The 15354-nt window shown below is 52.8% G+C and overlaps 24 non-coding genes across 24 annotated transcripts; all 24 read right to left on the reverse strand.

The window, feature by feature from the left end:
- Nucleotides 1-460: 460 nt before the first annotated feature.
- On the reverse strand, nt 461-579 carry LOC148826984 (5S ribosomal RNA). Its single transcript, XR_016092156.1, has one exon. It is a non-coding gene; the product is annotated as a 5S ribosomal RNA (ribosomal RNA).
- A 537-nt stretch (nt 580-1116) lies between these two features.
- On the reverse strand, nt 1117-1235 carry LOC148826985 (5S ribosomal RNA). The gene has a single exon (XR_016092158.1). It is a non-coding gene; the product is annotated as a 5S ribosomal RNA (ribosomal RNA).
- Nucleotides 1236-1772: 537 nt separating this feature from the next.
- LOC148826986 (5S ribosomal RNA) lies at nt 1773-1891 on the reverse strand. Its single transcript, XR_016092159.1, has one exon. It is a non-coding gene; the product is annotated as a 5S ribosomal RNA (ribosomal RNA).
- A 456-nt stretch (nt 1892-2347) lies between these two features.
- LOC148826987 (5S ribosomal RNA) lies at nt 2348-2466 on the reverse strand. The gene has a single exon (XR_016092160.1). It is a non-coding gene; the product is annotated as a 5S ribosomal RNA (ribosomal RNA).
- A 456-nt stretch (nt 2467-2922) lies between these two features.
- Nucleotides 2923-3041, reverse strand: LOC148826988 (5S ribosomal RNA). The gene has a single exon (XR_016092161.1). It is a non-coding gene; the product is annotated as a 5S ribosomal RNA (ribosomal RNA).
- Nucleotides 3042-3578: 537 nt separating this feature from the next.
- LOC148826989 (5S ribosomal RNA) lies at nt 3579-3697 on the reverse strand. Its single transcript, XR_016092162.1, has one exon. It is a non-coding gene; the product is annotated as a 5S ribosomal RNA (ribosomal RNA).
- A 537-nt stretch (nt 3698-4234) lies between these two features.
- On the reverse strand, nt 4235-4353 carry LOC148826990 (5S ribosomal RNA). The gene has a single exon (XR_016092163.1). It is a non-coding gene; the product is annotated as a 5S ribosomal RNA (ribosomal RNA).
- A 537-nt stretch (nt 4354-4890) lies between these two features.
- On the reverse strand, nt 4891-5009 carry LOC148826991 (5S ribosomal RNA). Its single transcript, XR_016092165.1, has one exon. It is a non-coding gene; the product is annotated as a 5S ribosomal RNA (ribosomal RNA).
- Nucleotides 5010-5465: 456 nt separating this feature from the next.
- On the reverse strand, nt 5466-5584 carry LOC148826992 (5S ribosomal RNA). Its single transcript, XR_016092166.1, has one exon. It is a non-coding gene; the product is annotated as a 5S ribosomal RNA (ribosomal RNA).
- Nucleotides 5585-6040: 456 nt separating this feature from the next.
- Nucleotides 6041-6159, reverse strand: LOC148826993 (5S ribosomal RNA). Its single transcript, XR_016092167.1, has one exon. It is a non-coding gene; the product is annotated as a 5S ribosomal RNA (ribosomal RNA).
- A 537-nt stretch (nt 6160-6696) lies between these two features.
- On the reverse strand, nt 6697-6815 carry LOC148826994 (5S ribosomal RNA). The gene has a single exon (XR_016092169.1). It is a non-coding gene; the product is annotated as a 5S ribosomal RNA (ribosomal RNA).
- A 537-nt stretch (nt 6816-7352) lies between these two features.
- LOC148826995 (5S ribosomal RNA) lies at nt 7353-7471 on the reverse strand. Its single transcript, XR_016092170.1, has one exon. It is a non-coding gene; the product is annotated as a 5S ribosomal RNA (ribosomal RNA).
- Nucleotides 7472-8008: 537 nt separating this feature from the next.
- Nucleotides 8009-8127, reverse strand: LOC148826996 (5S ribosomal RNA). Its single transcript, XR_016092171.1, has one exon. It is a non-coding gene; the product is annotated as a 5S ribosomal RNA (ribosomal RNA).
- A 456-nt stretch (nt 8128-8583) lies between these two features.
- Nucleotides 8584-8702, reverse strand: LOC148826997 (5S ribosomal RNA). The gene has a single exon (XR_016092172.1). It is a non-coding gene; the product is annotated as a 5S ribosomal RNA (ribosomal RNA).
- A 456-nt stretch (nt 8703-9158) lies between these two features.
- On the reverse strand, nt 9159-9277 carry LOC148826998 (5S ribosomal RNA). The gene has a single exon (XR_016092173.1). It is a non-coding gene; the product is annotated as a 5S ribosomal RNA (ribosomal RNA).
- Nucleotides 9278-9814: 537 nt separating this feature from the next.
- On the reverse strand, nt 9815-9933 carry LOC148826999 (5S ribosomal RNA). The gene has a single exon (XR_016092174.1). It is a non-coding gene; the product is annotated as a 5S ribosomal RNA (ribosomal RNA).
- Nucleotides 9934-10389: 456 nt separating this feature from the next.
- LOC148827000 (5S ribosomal RNA) lies at nt 10390-10508 on the reverse strand. The gene has a single exon (XR_016092175.1). It is a non-coding gene; the product is annotated as a 5S ribosomal RNA (ribosomal RNA).
- Nucleotides 10509-10964: 456 nt separating this feature from the next.
- LOC148827001 (5S ribosomal RNA) lies at nt 10965-11083 on the reverse strand. Its single transcript, XR_016092177.1, has one exon. It is a non-coding gene; the product is annotated as a 5S ribosomal RNA (ribosomal RNA).
- A 456-nt stretch (nt 11084-11539) lies between these two features.
- Nucleotides 11540-11658, reverse strand: LOC148827002 (5S ribosomal RNA). Its single transcript, XR_016092178.1, has one exon. It is a non-coding gene; the product is annotated as a 5S ribosomal RNA (ribosomal RNA).
- A 537-nt stretch (nt 11659-12195) lies between these two features.
- On the reverse strand, nt 12196-12314 carry LOC148827003 (5S ribosomal RNA). The gene has a single exon (XR_016092180.1). It is a non-coding gene; the product is annotated as a 5S ribosomal RNA (ribosomal RNA).
- A 537-nt stretch (nt 12315-12851) lies between these two features.
- LOC148827004 (5S ribosomal RNA) lies at nt 12852-12970 on the reverse strand. Its single transcript, XR_016092181.1, has one exon. It is a non-coding gene; the product is annotated as a 5S ribosomal RNA (ribosomal RNA).
- Nucleotides 12971-13507: 537 nt separating this feature from the next.
- On the reverse strand, nt 13508-13626 carry LOC148827005 (5S ribosomal RNA). The gene has a single exon (XR_016092933.1). It is a non-coding gene; the product is annotated as a 5S ribosomal RNA (ribosomal RNA).
- A 537-nt stretch (nt 13627-14163) lies between these two features.
- LOC148827006 (5S ribosomal RNA) lies at nt 14164-14282 on the reverse strand. Its single transcript, XR_016092182.1, has one exon. It is a non-coding gene; the product is annotated as a 5S ribosomal RNA (ribosomal RNA).
- A 456-nt stretch (nt 14283-14738) lies between these two features.
- Nucleotides 14739-14857, reverse strand: LOC148827007 (5S ribosomal RNA). Its single transcript, XR_016092183.1, has one exon. It is a non-coding gene; the product is annotated as a 5S ribosomal RNA (ribosomal RNA).
- Between the last annotated feature and the right edge of the window lie 497 nt (nt 14858-15354).

Here is a 15354-nt window from a genome sequence, read left to right on the forward strand (position 1 = left end):
TTGCGTTTTTCTCTTCTTCCCACGTTCTCTCTCTTCACTGCCTTCGTCCCCGCTCTATTTCACTTCAGCCTTTCACTCTTGCTTCCTTCCAATGAGGACGGAGCTGCGGGAGAAAGGGCGCTATAGAGGATCGCTGTGGAGAGCTGCTGCTGTGCTTTGACATCTGAGCTCTGTGGAAAACGATCTCAATACAATTCTGAAAAACGCGACTCCCCGAACGCCAGCCGAACAAGTCTCCACAGCCGAAGCGCTGTGTCTCTTTTCAGCTGGCGATAAACCTTTCCTCGATCCTTTGCGGACTTGTAAAACTGTTCATGATCAGAATAAAAAACGCTCACGCTAATACACAAGCACCCGTGTCTCGCCAAAGCTGACAAATAAACAGACGGACAAGCCGCACTGCACGTGTGAACAGGGGAATGAGCGAGCGAGCGGGGATAGGGCGCCTCCTGCGCTTAAAAGCTTACAGCACCTGGTATTCCCAGGCGGTCTCCCATCCAAGTACTAACCAGGCCCATCCCTGTTTAGCTTCCGAGATCAGACGAGATCAGGCGTGCTCAAGGGGGTGTGGCCGTAAGCGAGAGCAAGGCTCGCTGGCACCCTTCTTATAGAGAGGACAGCTCCGTCACCTCTTTTACGACGCTGCTTTTTTTCCCTTGCGTTTTTCTCTTCTTCCCACGTTCTCTCTCTTCACTGCCTTCGTCCCCGCTCTATTTCACTTCAGCCTTTCACTCTTGCTTCCTTCCAATGAGGACGGAGCTGCGGGAGAAAGGGCGCTATAGAGGATCGCTGTGGAGAGCTGCTGCTGTGCTTTGACATCTGAGCTCTGTGGAAAACGATCTCAATACAATTCTGAAAAACGCGACTCCCCGAACGCCAGCCGAACAAGTCTCCACAGCCGAAGCGCTGTGTCTCTTTTCAGCTGGCGATAAACCTTTCCTCGATCCTTTGCGGACTTGTAAAACTGTTCATGATCAGAATAAAAAACGCTCACGCTAATACACAAGCACCCGTGTCTCGCCAAAGCTGACAAATAAACAGACGGACAAGCCGCACTGCACGTGTGAACAGGGGAATGAGCGAGCGAGCGGGGATAGGGCGCCTCCTGCGCTTAAAAGCTTACAGCACCTGGTATTCCCAGGCGGTCTCCCATCCAAGTACTAACCAGGCCCATCCCTGTTTAGCTTCCGAGATCAGACGAGATCAGGCGTGCTCAAGGGGGTGTGGCCGTAAGCGAGAGCAAGGCTCGCTGGCACCCTTCTTATAGAGAGGACAGCTCCGTCACCTCTTTTACGACGCTGCTTTTTTTCCCTTGCGTTTTTCTCTTCTTCCCACGTTCTCTCTCTTCACTGCCTTCGTCCCCGCTCTATTTCACTTCAGCCTTTCACTCTTGCTTCCTTCCAATGAGGACGGAGCTGCGGGAGAAAGGGCGCTATAGAGGATCGCTGTGGAGAGCTGCTGCTGTGCTTTGACATCTGAGCTCTGTGGAAAACGATCTCAATACAATTCTGAAAAACGCGACTCCCCGAACGCCAGCCGAACAAGTCTCCACAGCCGAAGCGCTGTGTCTCTTTTCAGCTGGCGATAAACCTTTCCTCGATCCTTTGCGGACTTGTAAAACTGTTCATGATCAGAATAAAAAACGCTCACGCTAATACACAAGCACCCGTGTCTCGCCAAAGCTGACAAATAAACAGACGGACAAGCCGCACTGCACGTGTGAACAGGGGAATGAGCGAGCGAGCGGGGATAGGGCGCCTCCTGCGCTTAAAAGCTTACAGCACCTGGTATTCCCAGGCGGTCTCCCATCCAAGTACTAACCAGGCCCATCCCTGTTTAGCTTCCGAGATCAGACGAGATCAGGCGTGCTCAAGGGGGTGTGGCCGTAAGCGAGAGCAAGGCTCGCTGGCACCCTTCTTATAGAGAGGACAGCTCCGTCACCTCTTTTACGACGCTGCTTTTTTCTTGCTTCCTTCCAATGAGGACGGAGCTGCGGGAGAAAGGGCGCTATAGAGGATCGCTGTGGAGAGCTGCTGCTGTGCTTTGACATCTGAGCTCTGTGGAAAACGATCTCAATACAATTCTGAAAAACGCGACTCCCCGAACGCCAGCCGAACAAGTCTCCACAGCCGAAGCGCTGTGTCTCTTTTCAGCTGGCGATAAACCTTTCCTCGATCCTTTGCGGACTTGTAAAACTGTTCATGATCAGAATAAAAAACGCTCACGCTAATACACAAGCACCCGTGTCTCGCCAAAGCTGACAAATAAACAGACGGACAAGCCGCACTGCACGTGTGAACAGGGGAATGAGCGAGCGAGCGGGGATAGGGCGCCTCCTGCGCTTAAAAGCTTACAGCACCTGGTATTCCCAGGCGGTCTCCCATCCAAGTACTAACCAGGCCCATCCCTGTTTAGCTTCCGAGATCAGACGAGATCAGGCGTGCTCAAGGGGGTGTGGCCGTAAGCGAGAGCAAGGCTCGCTGGCACCCTTCTTATAGAGAGGACAGCTCCGTCACCTCTTTTACGACGCTGCTTTTTTCTTGCTTCCTTCCAATGAGGACGGAGCTGCGGGAGAAAGGGCGCTATAGAGGATCGCTGTGGAGAGCTGCTGCTGTGCTTTGACATCTGAGCTCTGTGGAAAACGATCTCAATACAATTCTGAAAAACGCGACTCCCCGAACGCCAGCCGAACAAGTCTCCACAGCCGAAGCGCTGTGTCTCTTTTCAGCTGGCGATAAACCTTTCCTCGATCCTTTGCGGACTTGTAAAACTGTTCATGATCAGAATAAAAAACGCTCACGCTAATACACAAGCACCCGTGTCTCGCCAAAGCTGACAAATAAACAGACGGACAAGCCGCACTGCACGTGTGAACAGGGGAATGAGCGAGCGAGCGGGGATAGGGCGCCTCCTGCGCTTAAAAGCTTACAGCACCTGGTATTCCCAGGCGGTCTCCCATCCAAGTACTAACCAGGCCCATCCCTGTTTAGCTTCCGAGATCAGACGAGATCAGGCGTGCTCAAGGGGGTGTGGCCGTAAGCGAGAGCAAGGCTCGCTGGCACCCTTCTTATAGAGAGGACAGCTCCGTCACCTCTTTTACGACGCTGCTTTTTTTCCCTTGCGTTTTTCTCTTCTTCCCACGTTCTCTCTCTTCACTGCCTTCGTCCCCGCTCTATTTCACTTCAGCCTTTCACTCTTGCTTCCTTCCAATGAGGACGGAGCTGCGGGAGAAAGGGCGCTATAGAGGATCGCTGTGGAGAGCTGCTGCTGTGCTTTGACATCTGAGCTCTGTGGAAAACGATCTCAATACAATTCTGAAAAACGCGACTCCCCGAACGCCAGCCGAACAAGTCTCCACAGCCGAAGCGCTGTGTCTCTTTTCAGCTGGCGATAAACCTTTCCTCGATCCTTTGCGGACTTGTAAAACTGTTCATGATCAGAATAAAAAACGCTCACGCTAATACACAAGCACCCGTGTCTCGCCAAAGCTGACAAATAAACAGACGGACAAGCCGCACTGCACGTGTGAACAGGGGAATGAGCGAGCGAGCGGGGATAGGGCGCCTCCTGCGCTTAAAAGCTTACAGCACCTGGTATTCCCAGGCGGTCTCCCATCCAAGTACTAACCAGGCCCATCCCTGTTTAGCTTCCGAGATCAGACGAGATCAGGCGTGCTCAAGGGGGTGTGGCCGTAAGCGAGAGCAAGGCTCGCTGGCACCCTTCTTATAGAGAGGACAGCTCCGTCACCTCTTTTACGACGCTGCTTTTTTTCCCTTGCGTTTTTCTCTTCTTCCCACGTTCTCTCTCTTCACTGCCTTCGTCCCCGCTCTATTTCACTTCAGCCTTTCACTCTTGCTTCCTTCCAATGAGGACGGAGCTGCGGGAGAAAGGGCGCTATAGAGGATCGCTGTGGAGAGCTGCTGCTGTGCTTTGACATCTGAGCTCTGTGGAAAACGATCTCAATACAATTCTGAAAAACGCGACTCCCCGAACGCCAGCCGAACAAGTCTCCACAGCCGAAGCGCTGTGTCTCTTTTCAGCTGGCGATAAACCTTTCCTCGATCCTTTGCGGACTTGTAAAACTGTTCATGATCAGAATAAAAAACGCTCACGCTAATACACAAGCACCCGTGTCTCGCCAAAGCTGACAAATAAACAGACGGACAAGCCGCACTGCACGTGTGAACAGGGGAATGAGCGAGCGAGCGGGGATAGGGCGCCTCCTGCGCTTAAAAGCTTACAGCACCTGGTATTCCCAGGCGGTCTCCCATCCAAGTACTAACCAGGCCCATCCCTGTTTAGCTTCCGAGATCAGACGAGATCAGGCGTGCTCAAGGGGGTGTGGCCGTAAGCGAGAGCAAGGCTCGCTGGCACCCTTCTTATAGAGAGGACAGCTCCGTCACCTCTTTTACGACGCTGCTTTTTTTCCCTTGCGTTTTTCTCTTCTTCCCACGTTCTCTCTCTTCACTGCCTTCGTCCCCGCTCTATTTCACTTCAGCCTTTCACTCTTGCTTCCTTCCAATGAGGACGGAGCTGCGGGAGAAAGGGCGCTATAGAGGATCGCTGTGGAGAGCTGCTGCTGTGCTTTGACATCTGAGCTCTGTGGAAAACGATCTCAATACAATTCTGAAAAACGCGACTCCCCGAACGCCAGCCGAACAAGTCTCCACAGCCGAAGCGCTGTGTCTCTTTTCAGCTGGCGATAAACCTTTCCTCGATCCTTTGCGGACTTGTAAAACTGTTCATGATCAGAATAAAAAACGCTCACGCTAATACACAAGCACCCGTGTCTCGCCAAAGCTGACAAATAAACAGACGGACAAGCCGCACTGCACGTGTGAACAGGGGAATGAGCGAGCGAGCGGGGATAGGGCGCCTCCTGCGCTTAAAAGCTTACAGCACCTGGTATTCCCAGGCGGTCTCCCATCCAAGTACTAACCAGGCCCATCCCTGTTTAGCTTCCGAGATCAGACGAGATCAGGCGTGCTCAAGGGGGTGTGGCCGTAAGCGAGAGCAAGGCTCGCTGGCACCCTTCTTATAGAGAGGACAGCTCCGTCACCTCTTTTACGACGCTGCTTTTTTCTTGCTTCCTTCCAATGAGGACGGAGCTGCGGGAGAAAGGGCGCTATAGAGGATCGCTGTGGAGAGCTGCTGCTGTGCTTTGACATCTGAGCTCTGTGGAAAACGATCTCAATACAATTCTGAAAAACGCGACTCCCCGAACGCCAGCCGAACAAGTCTCCACAGCCGAAGCGCTGTGTCTCTTTTCAGCTGGCGATAAACCTTTCCTCGATCCTTTGCGGACTTGTAAAACTGTTCATGATCAGAATAAAAAACGCTCACGCTAATACACAAGCACCCGTGTCTCGCCAAAGCTGACAAATAAACAGACGGACAAGCCGCACTGCACGTGTGAACAGGGGAATGAGCGAGCGAGCGGGGATAGGGCGCCTCCTGCGCTTAAAAGCTTACAGCACCTGGTATTCCCAGGCGGTCTCCCATCCAAGTACTAACCAGGCCCATCCCTGTTTAGCTTCCGAGATCAGACGAGATCAGGCGTGCTCAAGGGGGTGTGGCCGTAAGCGAGAGCAAGGCTCGCTGGCACCCTTCTTATAGAGAGGACAGCTCCGTCACCTCTTTTACGACGCTGCTTTTTTCTTGCTTCCTTCCAATGAGGACGGAGCTGCGGGAGAAAGGGCGCTATAGAGGATCGCTGTGGAGAGCTGCTGCTGTGCTTTGACATCTGAGCTCTGTGGAAAACGATCTCAATACAATTCTGAAAAACGCGACTCCCCGAACGCCAGCCGAACAAGTCTCCACAGCCGAAGCGCTGTGTCTCTTTTCAGCTGGCGATAAACCTTTCCTCGATCCTTTGCGGACTTGTAAAACTGTTCATGATCAGAATAAAAAACGCTCACGCTAATACACAAGCACCCGTGTCTCGCCAAAGCTGACAAATAAACAGACGGACAAGCCGCACTGCACGTGTGAACAGGGGAATGAGCGAGCGAGCGGGGATAGGGCGCCTCCTGCGCTTAAAAGCTTACAGCACCTGGTATTCCCAGGCGGTCTCCCATCCAAGTACTAACCAGGCCCATCCCTGTTTAGCTTCCGAGATCAGACGAGATCAGGCGTGCTCAAGGGGGTGTGGCCGTAAGCGAGAGCAAGGCTCGCTGGCACCCTTCTTATAGAGAGGACAGCTCCGTCACCTCTTTTACGACGCTGCTTTTTTTCCCTTGCGTTTTTCTCTTCTTCCCACGTTCTCTCTCTTCACTGCCTTCGTCCCCGCTCTATTTCACTTCAGCCTTTCACTCTTGCTTCCTTCCAATGAGGACGGAGCTGCGGGAGAAAGGGCGCTATAGAGGATCGCTGTGGAGAGCTGCTGCTGTGCTTTGACATCTGAGCTCTGTGGAAAACGATCTCAATACAATTCTGAAAAACGCGACTCCCCGAACGCCAGCCGAACAAGTCTCCACAGCCGAAGCGCTGTGTCTCTTTTCAGCTGGCGATAAACCTTTCCTCGATCCTTTGCGGACTTGTAAAACTGTTCATGATCAGAATAAAAAACGCTCACGCTAATACACAAGCACCCGTGTCTCGCCAAAGCTGACAAATAAACAGACGGACAAGCCGCACTGCACGTGTGAACAGGGGAATGAGCGAGCGAGCGGGGATAGGGCGCCTCCTGCGCTTAAAAGCTTACAGCACCTGGTATTCCCAGGCGGTCTCCCATCCAAGTACTAACCAGGCCCATCCCTGTTTAGCTTCCGAGATCAGACGAGATCAGGCGTGCTCAAGGGGGTGTGGCCGTAAGCGAGAGCAAGGCTCGCTGGCACCCTTCTTATAGAGAGGACAGCTCCGTCACCTCTTTTACGACGCTGCTTTTTTTCCCTTGCGTTTTTCTCTTCTTCCCACGTTCTCTCTCTTCACTGCCTTCGTCCCCGCTCTATTTCACTTCAGCCTTTCACTCTTGCTTCCTTCCAATGAGGACGGAGCTGCGGGAGAAAGGGCGCTATAGAGGATCGCTGTGGAGAGCTGCTGCTGTGCTTTGACATCTGAGCTCTGTGGAAAACGATCTCAATACAATTCTGAAAAACGCGACTCCCCGAACGCCAGCCGAACAAGTCTCCACAGCCGAAGCGCTGTGTCTCTTTTCAGCTGGCGATAAACCTTTCCTCGATCCTTTGCGGACTTGTAAAACTGTTCATGATCAGAATAAAAAACGCTCACGCTAATACACAAGCACCCGTGTCTCGCCAAAGCTGACAAATAAACAGACGGACAAGCCGCACTGCACGTGTGAACAGGGGAATGAGCGAGCGAGCGGGGATAGGGCGCCTCCTGCGCTTAAAAGCTTACAGCACCTGGTATTCCCAGGCGGTCTCCCATCCAAGTACTAACCAGGCCCATCCCTGTTTAGCTTCCGAGATCAGACGAGATCAGGCGTGCTCAAGGGGGTGTGGCCGTAAGCGAGAGCAAGGCTCGCTGGCACCCTTCTTATAGAGAGGACAGCTCCGTCACCTCTTTTACGACGCTGCTTTTTTTCCCTTGCGTTTTTCTCTTCTTCCCACGTTCTCTCTCTTCACTGCCTTCGTCCCCGCTCTATTTCACTTCAGCCTTTCACTCTTGCTTCCTTCCAATGAGGACGGAGCTGCGGGAGAAAGGGCGCTATAGAGGATCGCTGTGGAGAGCTGCTGCTGTGCTTTGACATCTGAGCTCTGTGGAAAACGATCTCAATACAATTCTGAAAAACGCGACTCCCCGAACGCCAGCCGAACAAGTCTCCACAGCCGAAGCGCTGTGTCTCTTTTCAGCTGGCGATAAACCTTTCCTCGATCCTTTGCGGACTTGTAAAACTGTTCATGATCAGAATAAAAAACGCTCACGCTAATACACAAGCACCCGTGTCTCGCCAAAGCTGACAAATAAACAGACGGACAAGCCGCACTGCACGTGTGAACAGGGGAATGAGCGAGCGAGCGGGGATAGGGCGCCTCCTGCGCTTAAAAGCTTACAGCACCTGGTATTCCCAGGCGGTCTCCCATCCAAGTACTAACCAGGCCCATCCCTGTTTAGCTTCCGAGATCAGACGAGATCAGGCGTGCTCAAGGGGGTGTGGCCGTAAGCGAGAGCAAGGCTCGCTGGCACCCTTCTTATAGAGAGGACAGCTCCGTCACCTCTTTTACGACGCTGCTTTTTTCTTGCTTCCTTCCAATGAGGACGGAGCTGCGGGAGAAAGGGCGCTATAGAGGATCGCTGTGGAGAGCTGCTGCTGTGCTTTGACATCTGAGCTCTGTGGAAAACGATCTCAATACAATTCTGAAAAACGCGACTCCCCGAACGCCAGCCGAACAAGTCTCCACAGCCGAAGCGCTGTGTCTCTTTTCAGCTGGCGATAAACCTTTCCTCGATCCTTTGCGGACTTGTAAAACTGTTCATGATCAGAATAAAAAACGCTCACGCTAATACACAAGCACCCGTGTCTCGCCAAAGCTGACAAATAAACAGACGGACAAGCCGCACTGCACGTGTGAACAGGGGAATGAGCGAGCGAGCGGGGATAGGGCGCCTCCTGCGCTTAAAAGCTTACAGCACCTGGTATTCCCAGGCGGTCTCCCATCCAAGTACTAACCAGGCCCATCCCTGTTTAGCTTCCGAGATCAGACGAGATCAGGCGTGCTCAAGGGGGTGTGGCCGTAAGCGAGAGCAAGGCTCGCTGGCACCCTTCTTATAGAGAGGACAGCTCCGTCACCTCTTTTACGACGCTGCTTTTTTCTTGCTTCCTTCCAATGAGGACGGATCTGCGGGAGAAAGGGCGCTATAGAGGATCGCTGTGGAGAGCTGCTGCTGTGCTTTGACATCTGAGCTCTGTGGAAAACGATCTCAATACAATTCTGAAAAACGCGACTCCCCGAACGCCAGCCGAACAAGTCTCCACAGCCGAAGCGCTGTGTCTCTTTTCAGCTGGCGATAAACCTTTCCTCGATCCTTTGCGGACTTGTAAAACTGTTCATGATCAGAATAAAAAACGCTCACGCTAATACACAAGCACCCGTGTCTCGCCAAAGCTGACAAATAAACAGACGGACAAGCCGCACTGCACGTGTGAACAGGGGAATGAGCGAGCGAGCGGGGATAGGGCGCCTCCTGCGCTTAAAAGCTTACAGCACCTGGTATTCCCAGGCGGTCTCCCATCCAAGTACTAACCAGGCCCATCCCTGTTTAGCTTCCGAGATCAGACGAGATCAGGCGTGCTCAAGGGGGTGTGGCCGTAAGCGAGAGCAAGGCTCGCTGGCACCCTTCTTATAGAGAGGACAGCTCCGTCACCTCTTTTACGACGCTGCTTTTTTTCCCTTGCGTTTTTCTCTTCTTCCCACGTTCTCTCTCTTCACTGCCTTCGTCCCCGCTCTATTTCACTTCAGCCTTTCACTCTTGCTTCCTTCCAATGAGGACGGAGCTGCGGGAGAAAGGGCGCTATAGAGGATCGCTGTGGAGAGCTGCTGCTGTGCTTTGACATCTGAGCTCTGTGGAAAACGATCTCAATACAATTCTGAAAAACGCGACTCCCCGAACGCCAGCCGAACAAGTCTCCACAGCCGAAGCGCTGTGTCTCTTTTCAGCTGGCGATAAACCTTTCCTCGATCCTTTGCGGACTTGTAAAACTGTTCATGATCAGAATAAAAAACGCTCACGCTAATACACAAGCACCCGTGTCTCGCCAAAGCTGACAAATAAACAGACGGACAAGCCGCACTGCACGTGTGAACAGGGGAATGAGCGAGCGAGCGGGGATAGGGCGCCTCCTGCGCTTAAAAGCTTACAGCACCTGGTATTCCCAGGCGGTCTCCCATCCAAGTACTAACCAGGCCCATCCCTGTTTAGCTTCCGAGATCAGACGAGATCAGGCGTGCTCAAGGGGGTGTGGCCGTAAGCGAGAGCAAGGCTCGCTGGCACCCTTCTTATAGAGAGGACAGCTCCGTCACCTCTTTTACGACGCTGCTTTTTTCTTGCTTCCTTCCAATGAGGACGGAGCTGCGGGAGAAAGGGCGCTATAGAGGATCGCTGTGGAGAGCTGCTGCTGTGCTTTGACATCTGAGCTCTGTGGAAAACGATCTCAATACAATTCTGAAAAACGCGACTCCCCGAACGCCAGCCGAACAAGTCTCCACAGCCGAAGCGCTGTGTCTCTTTTCAGCTGGCGATAAACCTTTCCTCGATCCTTTGCGGACTTGTAAAACTGTTCATGATCAGAATAAAAAACGCTCACGCTAATACACAAGCACCCGTGTCTCGCCAAAGCTGACAAATAAACAGACGGACAAGCCGCACTGCACGTGTGAACAGGGGAATGAGCGAGCGAGCGGGGATAGGGCGCCTCCTGCGCTTAAAAGCTTACAGCACCTGGTATTCCCAGGCGGTCTCCCATCCAAGTACTAACCAGGCCCATCCCTGTTTAGCTTCCGAGATCAGACGAGATCAGGCGTGCTCAAGGGGGTGTGGCCGTAAGCGAGAGCAAGGCTCGCTGGCACCCTTCTTATAGAGAGGACAGCTCCGTCACCTCTTTTACGACGCTGCTTTTTTCTTGCTTCCTTCCAATGAGGACGGAGCTGCGGGAGAAAGGGCGCTATAGAGGATCGCTGTGGAGAGCTGCTGCTGTGCTTTGACATCTGAGCTCTGTGGAAAACGATCTCAATACAATTCTGAAAAACGCGACTCCCCGAACGCCAGCCGAACAAGTCTCCACAGCCGAAGCGCTGTGTCTCTTTTCAGCTGGCGAGAAACCTTTCCTCGATCCTTTGCGGACTTGTAAAACTGTTCATGATCAGAATAAAAAACGCTCACGCTAATACACAAGCACCCGTGTCTCGCCAAAGCTGACAAATAAACAGACGGACAAGCCGCACTGCACGTGTGAACAGGGGAATGAGCGAGCGAGCGGGGATAGGGCGCCTCCTGCGCTTAAAAGCTTACAGCACCTGGTATTCCCAGGCGGTCTCCCATCCAAGTACTAACCAGGCCCATCCCTGTTTAGCTTCCGAGATCAGACGAGATCAGGCGTGCTCAAGGGGGTGTGGCCGTAAGCGAGAGCAAGGCTCGCTGGCACCCTTCTTATAGAGAGGACAGCTCCGTCACCTCTTTTACGACGCTGCTTTTTTCTTGCTTCCTTCCAATGAGGACGGAGCTGCGGGAGAAAGGGCGCTATAGAGGATCGCTGTGGAGAGCTGCTGCTGTGCTTTGACATCTGAGCTCTGTGGAAAACGATCTCAATACAATTCTGAAAAACGCGACTCCCCGAACGCCAGCCGAACAAGTCTCCACAGCCGAAGCGCTGTGTCTCTTTTCAGCTGGCGATAAACCTTTCCTCGATCCTTTGCGGACTTGTAAAACTGTTCATGATCAGAATAAAAAACGCTCACGCTAATACACAAGCACCCGTGTCTCGCCAAAGCTGACAAATAAACAGACGGACAAGCCGCACTGCACGTGTGAACAGGGGAATGAGCGAGCGAGCGGGGATAGGGCGCCTCCTGCGCTTAAAAGCTTACAGCACCTGGTATTCCCAGGCGGTCTCCCATCCAAGTACTAACCAGGCCCATCCCTGTTTAGCTTCCGAGATCAGACGAGATCAGGCGTGCTCAAGGGGGTGTGGCCGTAAGCGAGAGCAAGGCTCGCTGGCACCCTTCTTATAGAGAGGACAGCTCCGTCACCTCTTTTACGACGCTGCTTTTTTTCCCTTGCGTTTTTCTCTTCTTCCCACGTTCTCTCTCTTCACTGCCTTCGTCCCCGCTCTATTTCACTTCAGCCTTTCACTCTTGCTTCCTTCCAATGAGGACGGAGCTGCGGGAGAAAGGGCGCTATAGAGGATCGCTGTGGAGAGCTGCTGCTGTGCTTTGACATCTGAGCTCTGTGGAAAACGATCTCAATACAATTCTGAAAAACGCGACTCCCCGAACGCCAGCCGAACAAGTCTCCACAGCCGAAGCGCTGTGTCTCTTTTCAGCTGGCGATAAACCTTTCCTCGATCCTTTGCGGACTTGTAAAACTGTTCATGATCAGAATAAAAAACGCTCACGCTAATACACAAGCACCCGTGTCTCGCCAAAGCTGACAAATAAACAGACGGACAAGCCGCACTGCACGTGTGAACAGGGGAATGAGCGAGCGAGCGGGGATAGGGCGCCTCCTGCGCTTAAAAGCTTACAGCACCTGGTATTCCCAGGCGGTCTCCCATCCAAGTACTAACCAGGCCCATCCCTGTTTAGCTTCCGAGATCAGACGAGATCAGGCGTGCTCAAGGGGGTGTGGCCGTAAGCGAGAGCAAGGCTCGCTGGCACCCTTCTTATAGAGAGGACAGCTCCGTCACCTCTTTTACGACGCTGCTTTTTTTCCCTTGCGTTTTTCTCTTCTTCCCACGTTCTCTCTCTTCACTGCCTTCGTCCCCGCTCTATTTCACTTCAGCCTTTCACTCTTGCTTCCTTCCAATGAGGACGGAGCTGCGGGAGAAAGGGCGCTATAGAGGATCGCTGTGGAGAGCTGCTGCTGTGCTTTGACATCTGAGCTCTGTGGAAAACGATCTCAATACAATTCTGAAAAACGCGACTCCCCGAACGCCAGCCGAACAAGTCTCCACAGCCGAAGCGCTGTGTCTCTTTTCAGCTGGCGATAAACCTTTCCTCGATCCTTTGCGGACTTGTAAAACTGTTCATGATCAGAATAAAAAACGCTCACGCTAATACACAAGCACCCGTGTCTCGCCAAAGCTGACAAATAAACAGACGGACAAGCCGCACTGCACGTGTGAACAGGGGAATGAGCGAGCGAGCGGGGATAGGGCGCCTCCTGCGCTTAAAAGCTTACAGCACCTGGTATTCCCAGGCGGTCTCCCATCCAAGTACTAACCAGGCCCATCCCTGTTTAGCTTCCGAGATCAGACGAGATCAGGCGTGCTCAAGGGGGTGTGGCCGTAAGCGAGAGCAAGGCTCGCTGGCACCCTTCTTATAGAGAGGACAGCTCCGTCACCTCTTTTACGACGCTGCTTTTTTTCCCTTGCGTTTTTCTCTTCTTCCCACGTTCTCTCTCTTCACTGCCTTCGTCCCCGCTCTATTTCACTTCAGCCTTTCACTCTTGCTTCCTTCCAATGAGGACGGAGCTGCGGGAGAAAGGGCGCTATAGAGGATCGCTGTGGAGAGCTGCTGCTGTGCTTTGACATCTGAGCTCTGTGGAAAACGATCTCAATACAATTCTGAAAAACGCGACTCCCCGAACGCCAGCCGAACAAGTCTCCACAGCCGAAGCGCTGTGTCTCTTTTCAGCTGGCGATAAACCTTTCCTCGATCCTTTGCGGACTTGTAAAACTGTTCATGATCAGAATAAAAAACGCTCACGCTAATACACAAGCACCCGTGTCTCGCCAAAGCTGACAAATAAACAGACGGACAAGCCGCACTGCACGTGTGAACAGGGGAATGAGCGAGCGAGCGGGGATAGGGCGCCTCCTGCGCTTAAAAGCTTACAGCACCTGGTATTCCCAGGCGGTCTCCCATCCAAGTACTAACCAGGCCCATCCCTGTTTAGCTTCCGAGATCAGACGAGATCAGGCGTGCTCAAGGGGGTGTGGCCGCAAGCGAGAGCCAGGCTCGCTGGCACCCTTCTTATAGAGAGGACAGCTCCGTCACCTCTTTTACGACGCTGCTTTTTTTCCCTTGCGTTTTTCTCTTCTTCCCACGTTCTCTCTCTTCACTGCCTTCGTCCCCGCTCTATTTCACTTCAGCCTTTCACTCTTGCTTCCTTCCAATGAGGACGGAGCTGCGGGAGAAAGGGCGCTATAGAGGATCGCTGTGGAGAGCTGCTGCTGTGCTTTGACATCTGAGCTCTGTGGAAAACGATCTCAATACAATTCTGAAAAACGCGACTCCCCGAACGCCAGCCGAACAAGTCTCCACAGCCGAAGCGCTGTGTCTCTTTTCAGCTGGCGATAAACCTTTCCTCGATCCTTTGCGGACTTGTAAAACTGTTCATGATCAGAATAAAAAACGCTCACGCTAATACACAAGCACCCGTGTCTCGCCAAAGCTGACAAATAAACAGACGGACAAGCCGCACTGCACGTGTGAACAGGGGAATGAGCGAGCGAGCGGGGATAGGGCGCCTCCTGCGCTTAAAAGCTTACAGCACCTGGTATTCCCAGGCGGTCTCCCATCCAAGTACTAACCAGGCCCATCCCTGTTTAGCTTCCGAGATCAGACGAGATCAGGCGTGCTCAAGGGGGTGTGGCCGTAAGCGAGAGCAAGGCTCGCTGGCACCCTTCTTATAGAGAGGACAGCTCCGTCACCTCTTTTACGACGCTGCTTTTTTCTTGCTTCCTTCCAATGAGGACGGAGCTGCGGGAGAAAGGGCGCTATAGAGGATCGCTGTGGAGAGCTGCTGCTGTGCTTTGACATCTGAGCTCTGTGGAAAACGATCTCAATACAATTATGAAAAACGCGACTCCCCGAACGCCAGCCGAACAAGTCTCCACAGCCGAAGCGCTGTGTCTCTTTTCAGCTGGCGATAAACCTTTCCTCGATCCTTTGCGGACTTGTAAAACTGTTCATGATCAGAATAAAAAACGCTCACGCTAATACACAAGCACCCGTGTCTCGCCAAAGCTGACAAATAAACAGACGGACAAGCCGCACTGCACGTGTGAACAGGGGAATGAGCGAGCGAGCGGGGATAGGGCGCCTCCTGCGCTTAAAAGCTTACAGCACCTGGTATTCCCAGGCGGTCTCCCATCCAAGTACTAACCAGGCCCATCCCTGTTTAGCTTCCGAGATCAGACGAGATCAGGCGTGCTCAAGGGGGTGTGGCCGTAAGCAAGAGCAAGGCTCGCTGGCACCCTTCTTATAGAGAGGACAGCTCCGTCACCTCTTTTACGACGCTGCTTTTTTTCCCTTGCGTTTTTCTCTTCTTCCCACGTTCTCTCTCTTCACTGCCTTCGTCCCCGCTCTATTTCACTTCAGCCTTTCACTCTTGCTTCCTTCCAATGAGGACGGAGCTGCGGGAGAAAGGGCGCTATAGAGGATCGCTGTGGAGAGCTGCTGCTGTGCTTTGACATCTGAGCTCTGTGGAAAACGATCTCAATACAATTATGAAAAACGCGACTCCCCGAACGCCAGCCGAACAAGTCTCCACAGCCGAAGCGATGTGTCTCTTTTCAGCTGGCGATAAACCTTTCCTCGATCCTTTGCGGACTTGTAAAACTGTTCATGATCAGAATAAAAAACGCTCACGCTAATACACAAGCACCCGTGTCTCGCCAAAGCTGACAAATAAACAGACGGACAAGCCGCACTGCACGTGTGAACAGGGGAA

Source organism: Atractosteus spatula, chromosome 10 (assembly GCF_055471065.1).
Source record: "Atractosteus spatula isolate fAtrSpa1 chromosome 10, fAtrSpa1.hap1, whole genome shotgun sequence".
Lineage (NCBI taxonomy): Eukaryota > Metazoa > Chordata > Actinopteri > Semionotiformes > Lepisosteidae > Atractosteus > Atractosteus spatula.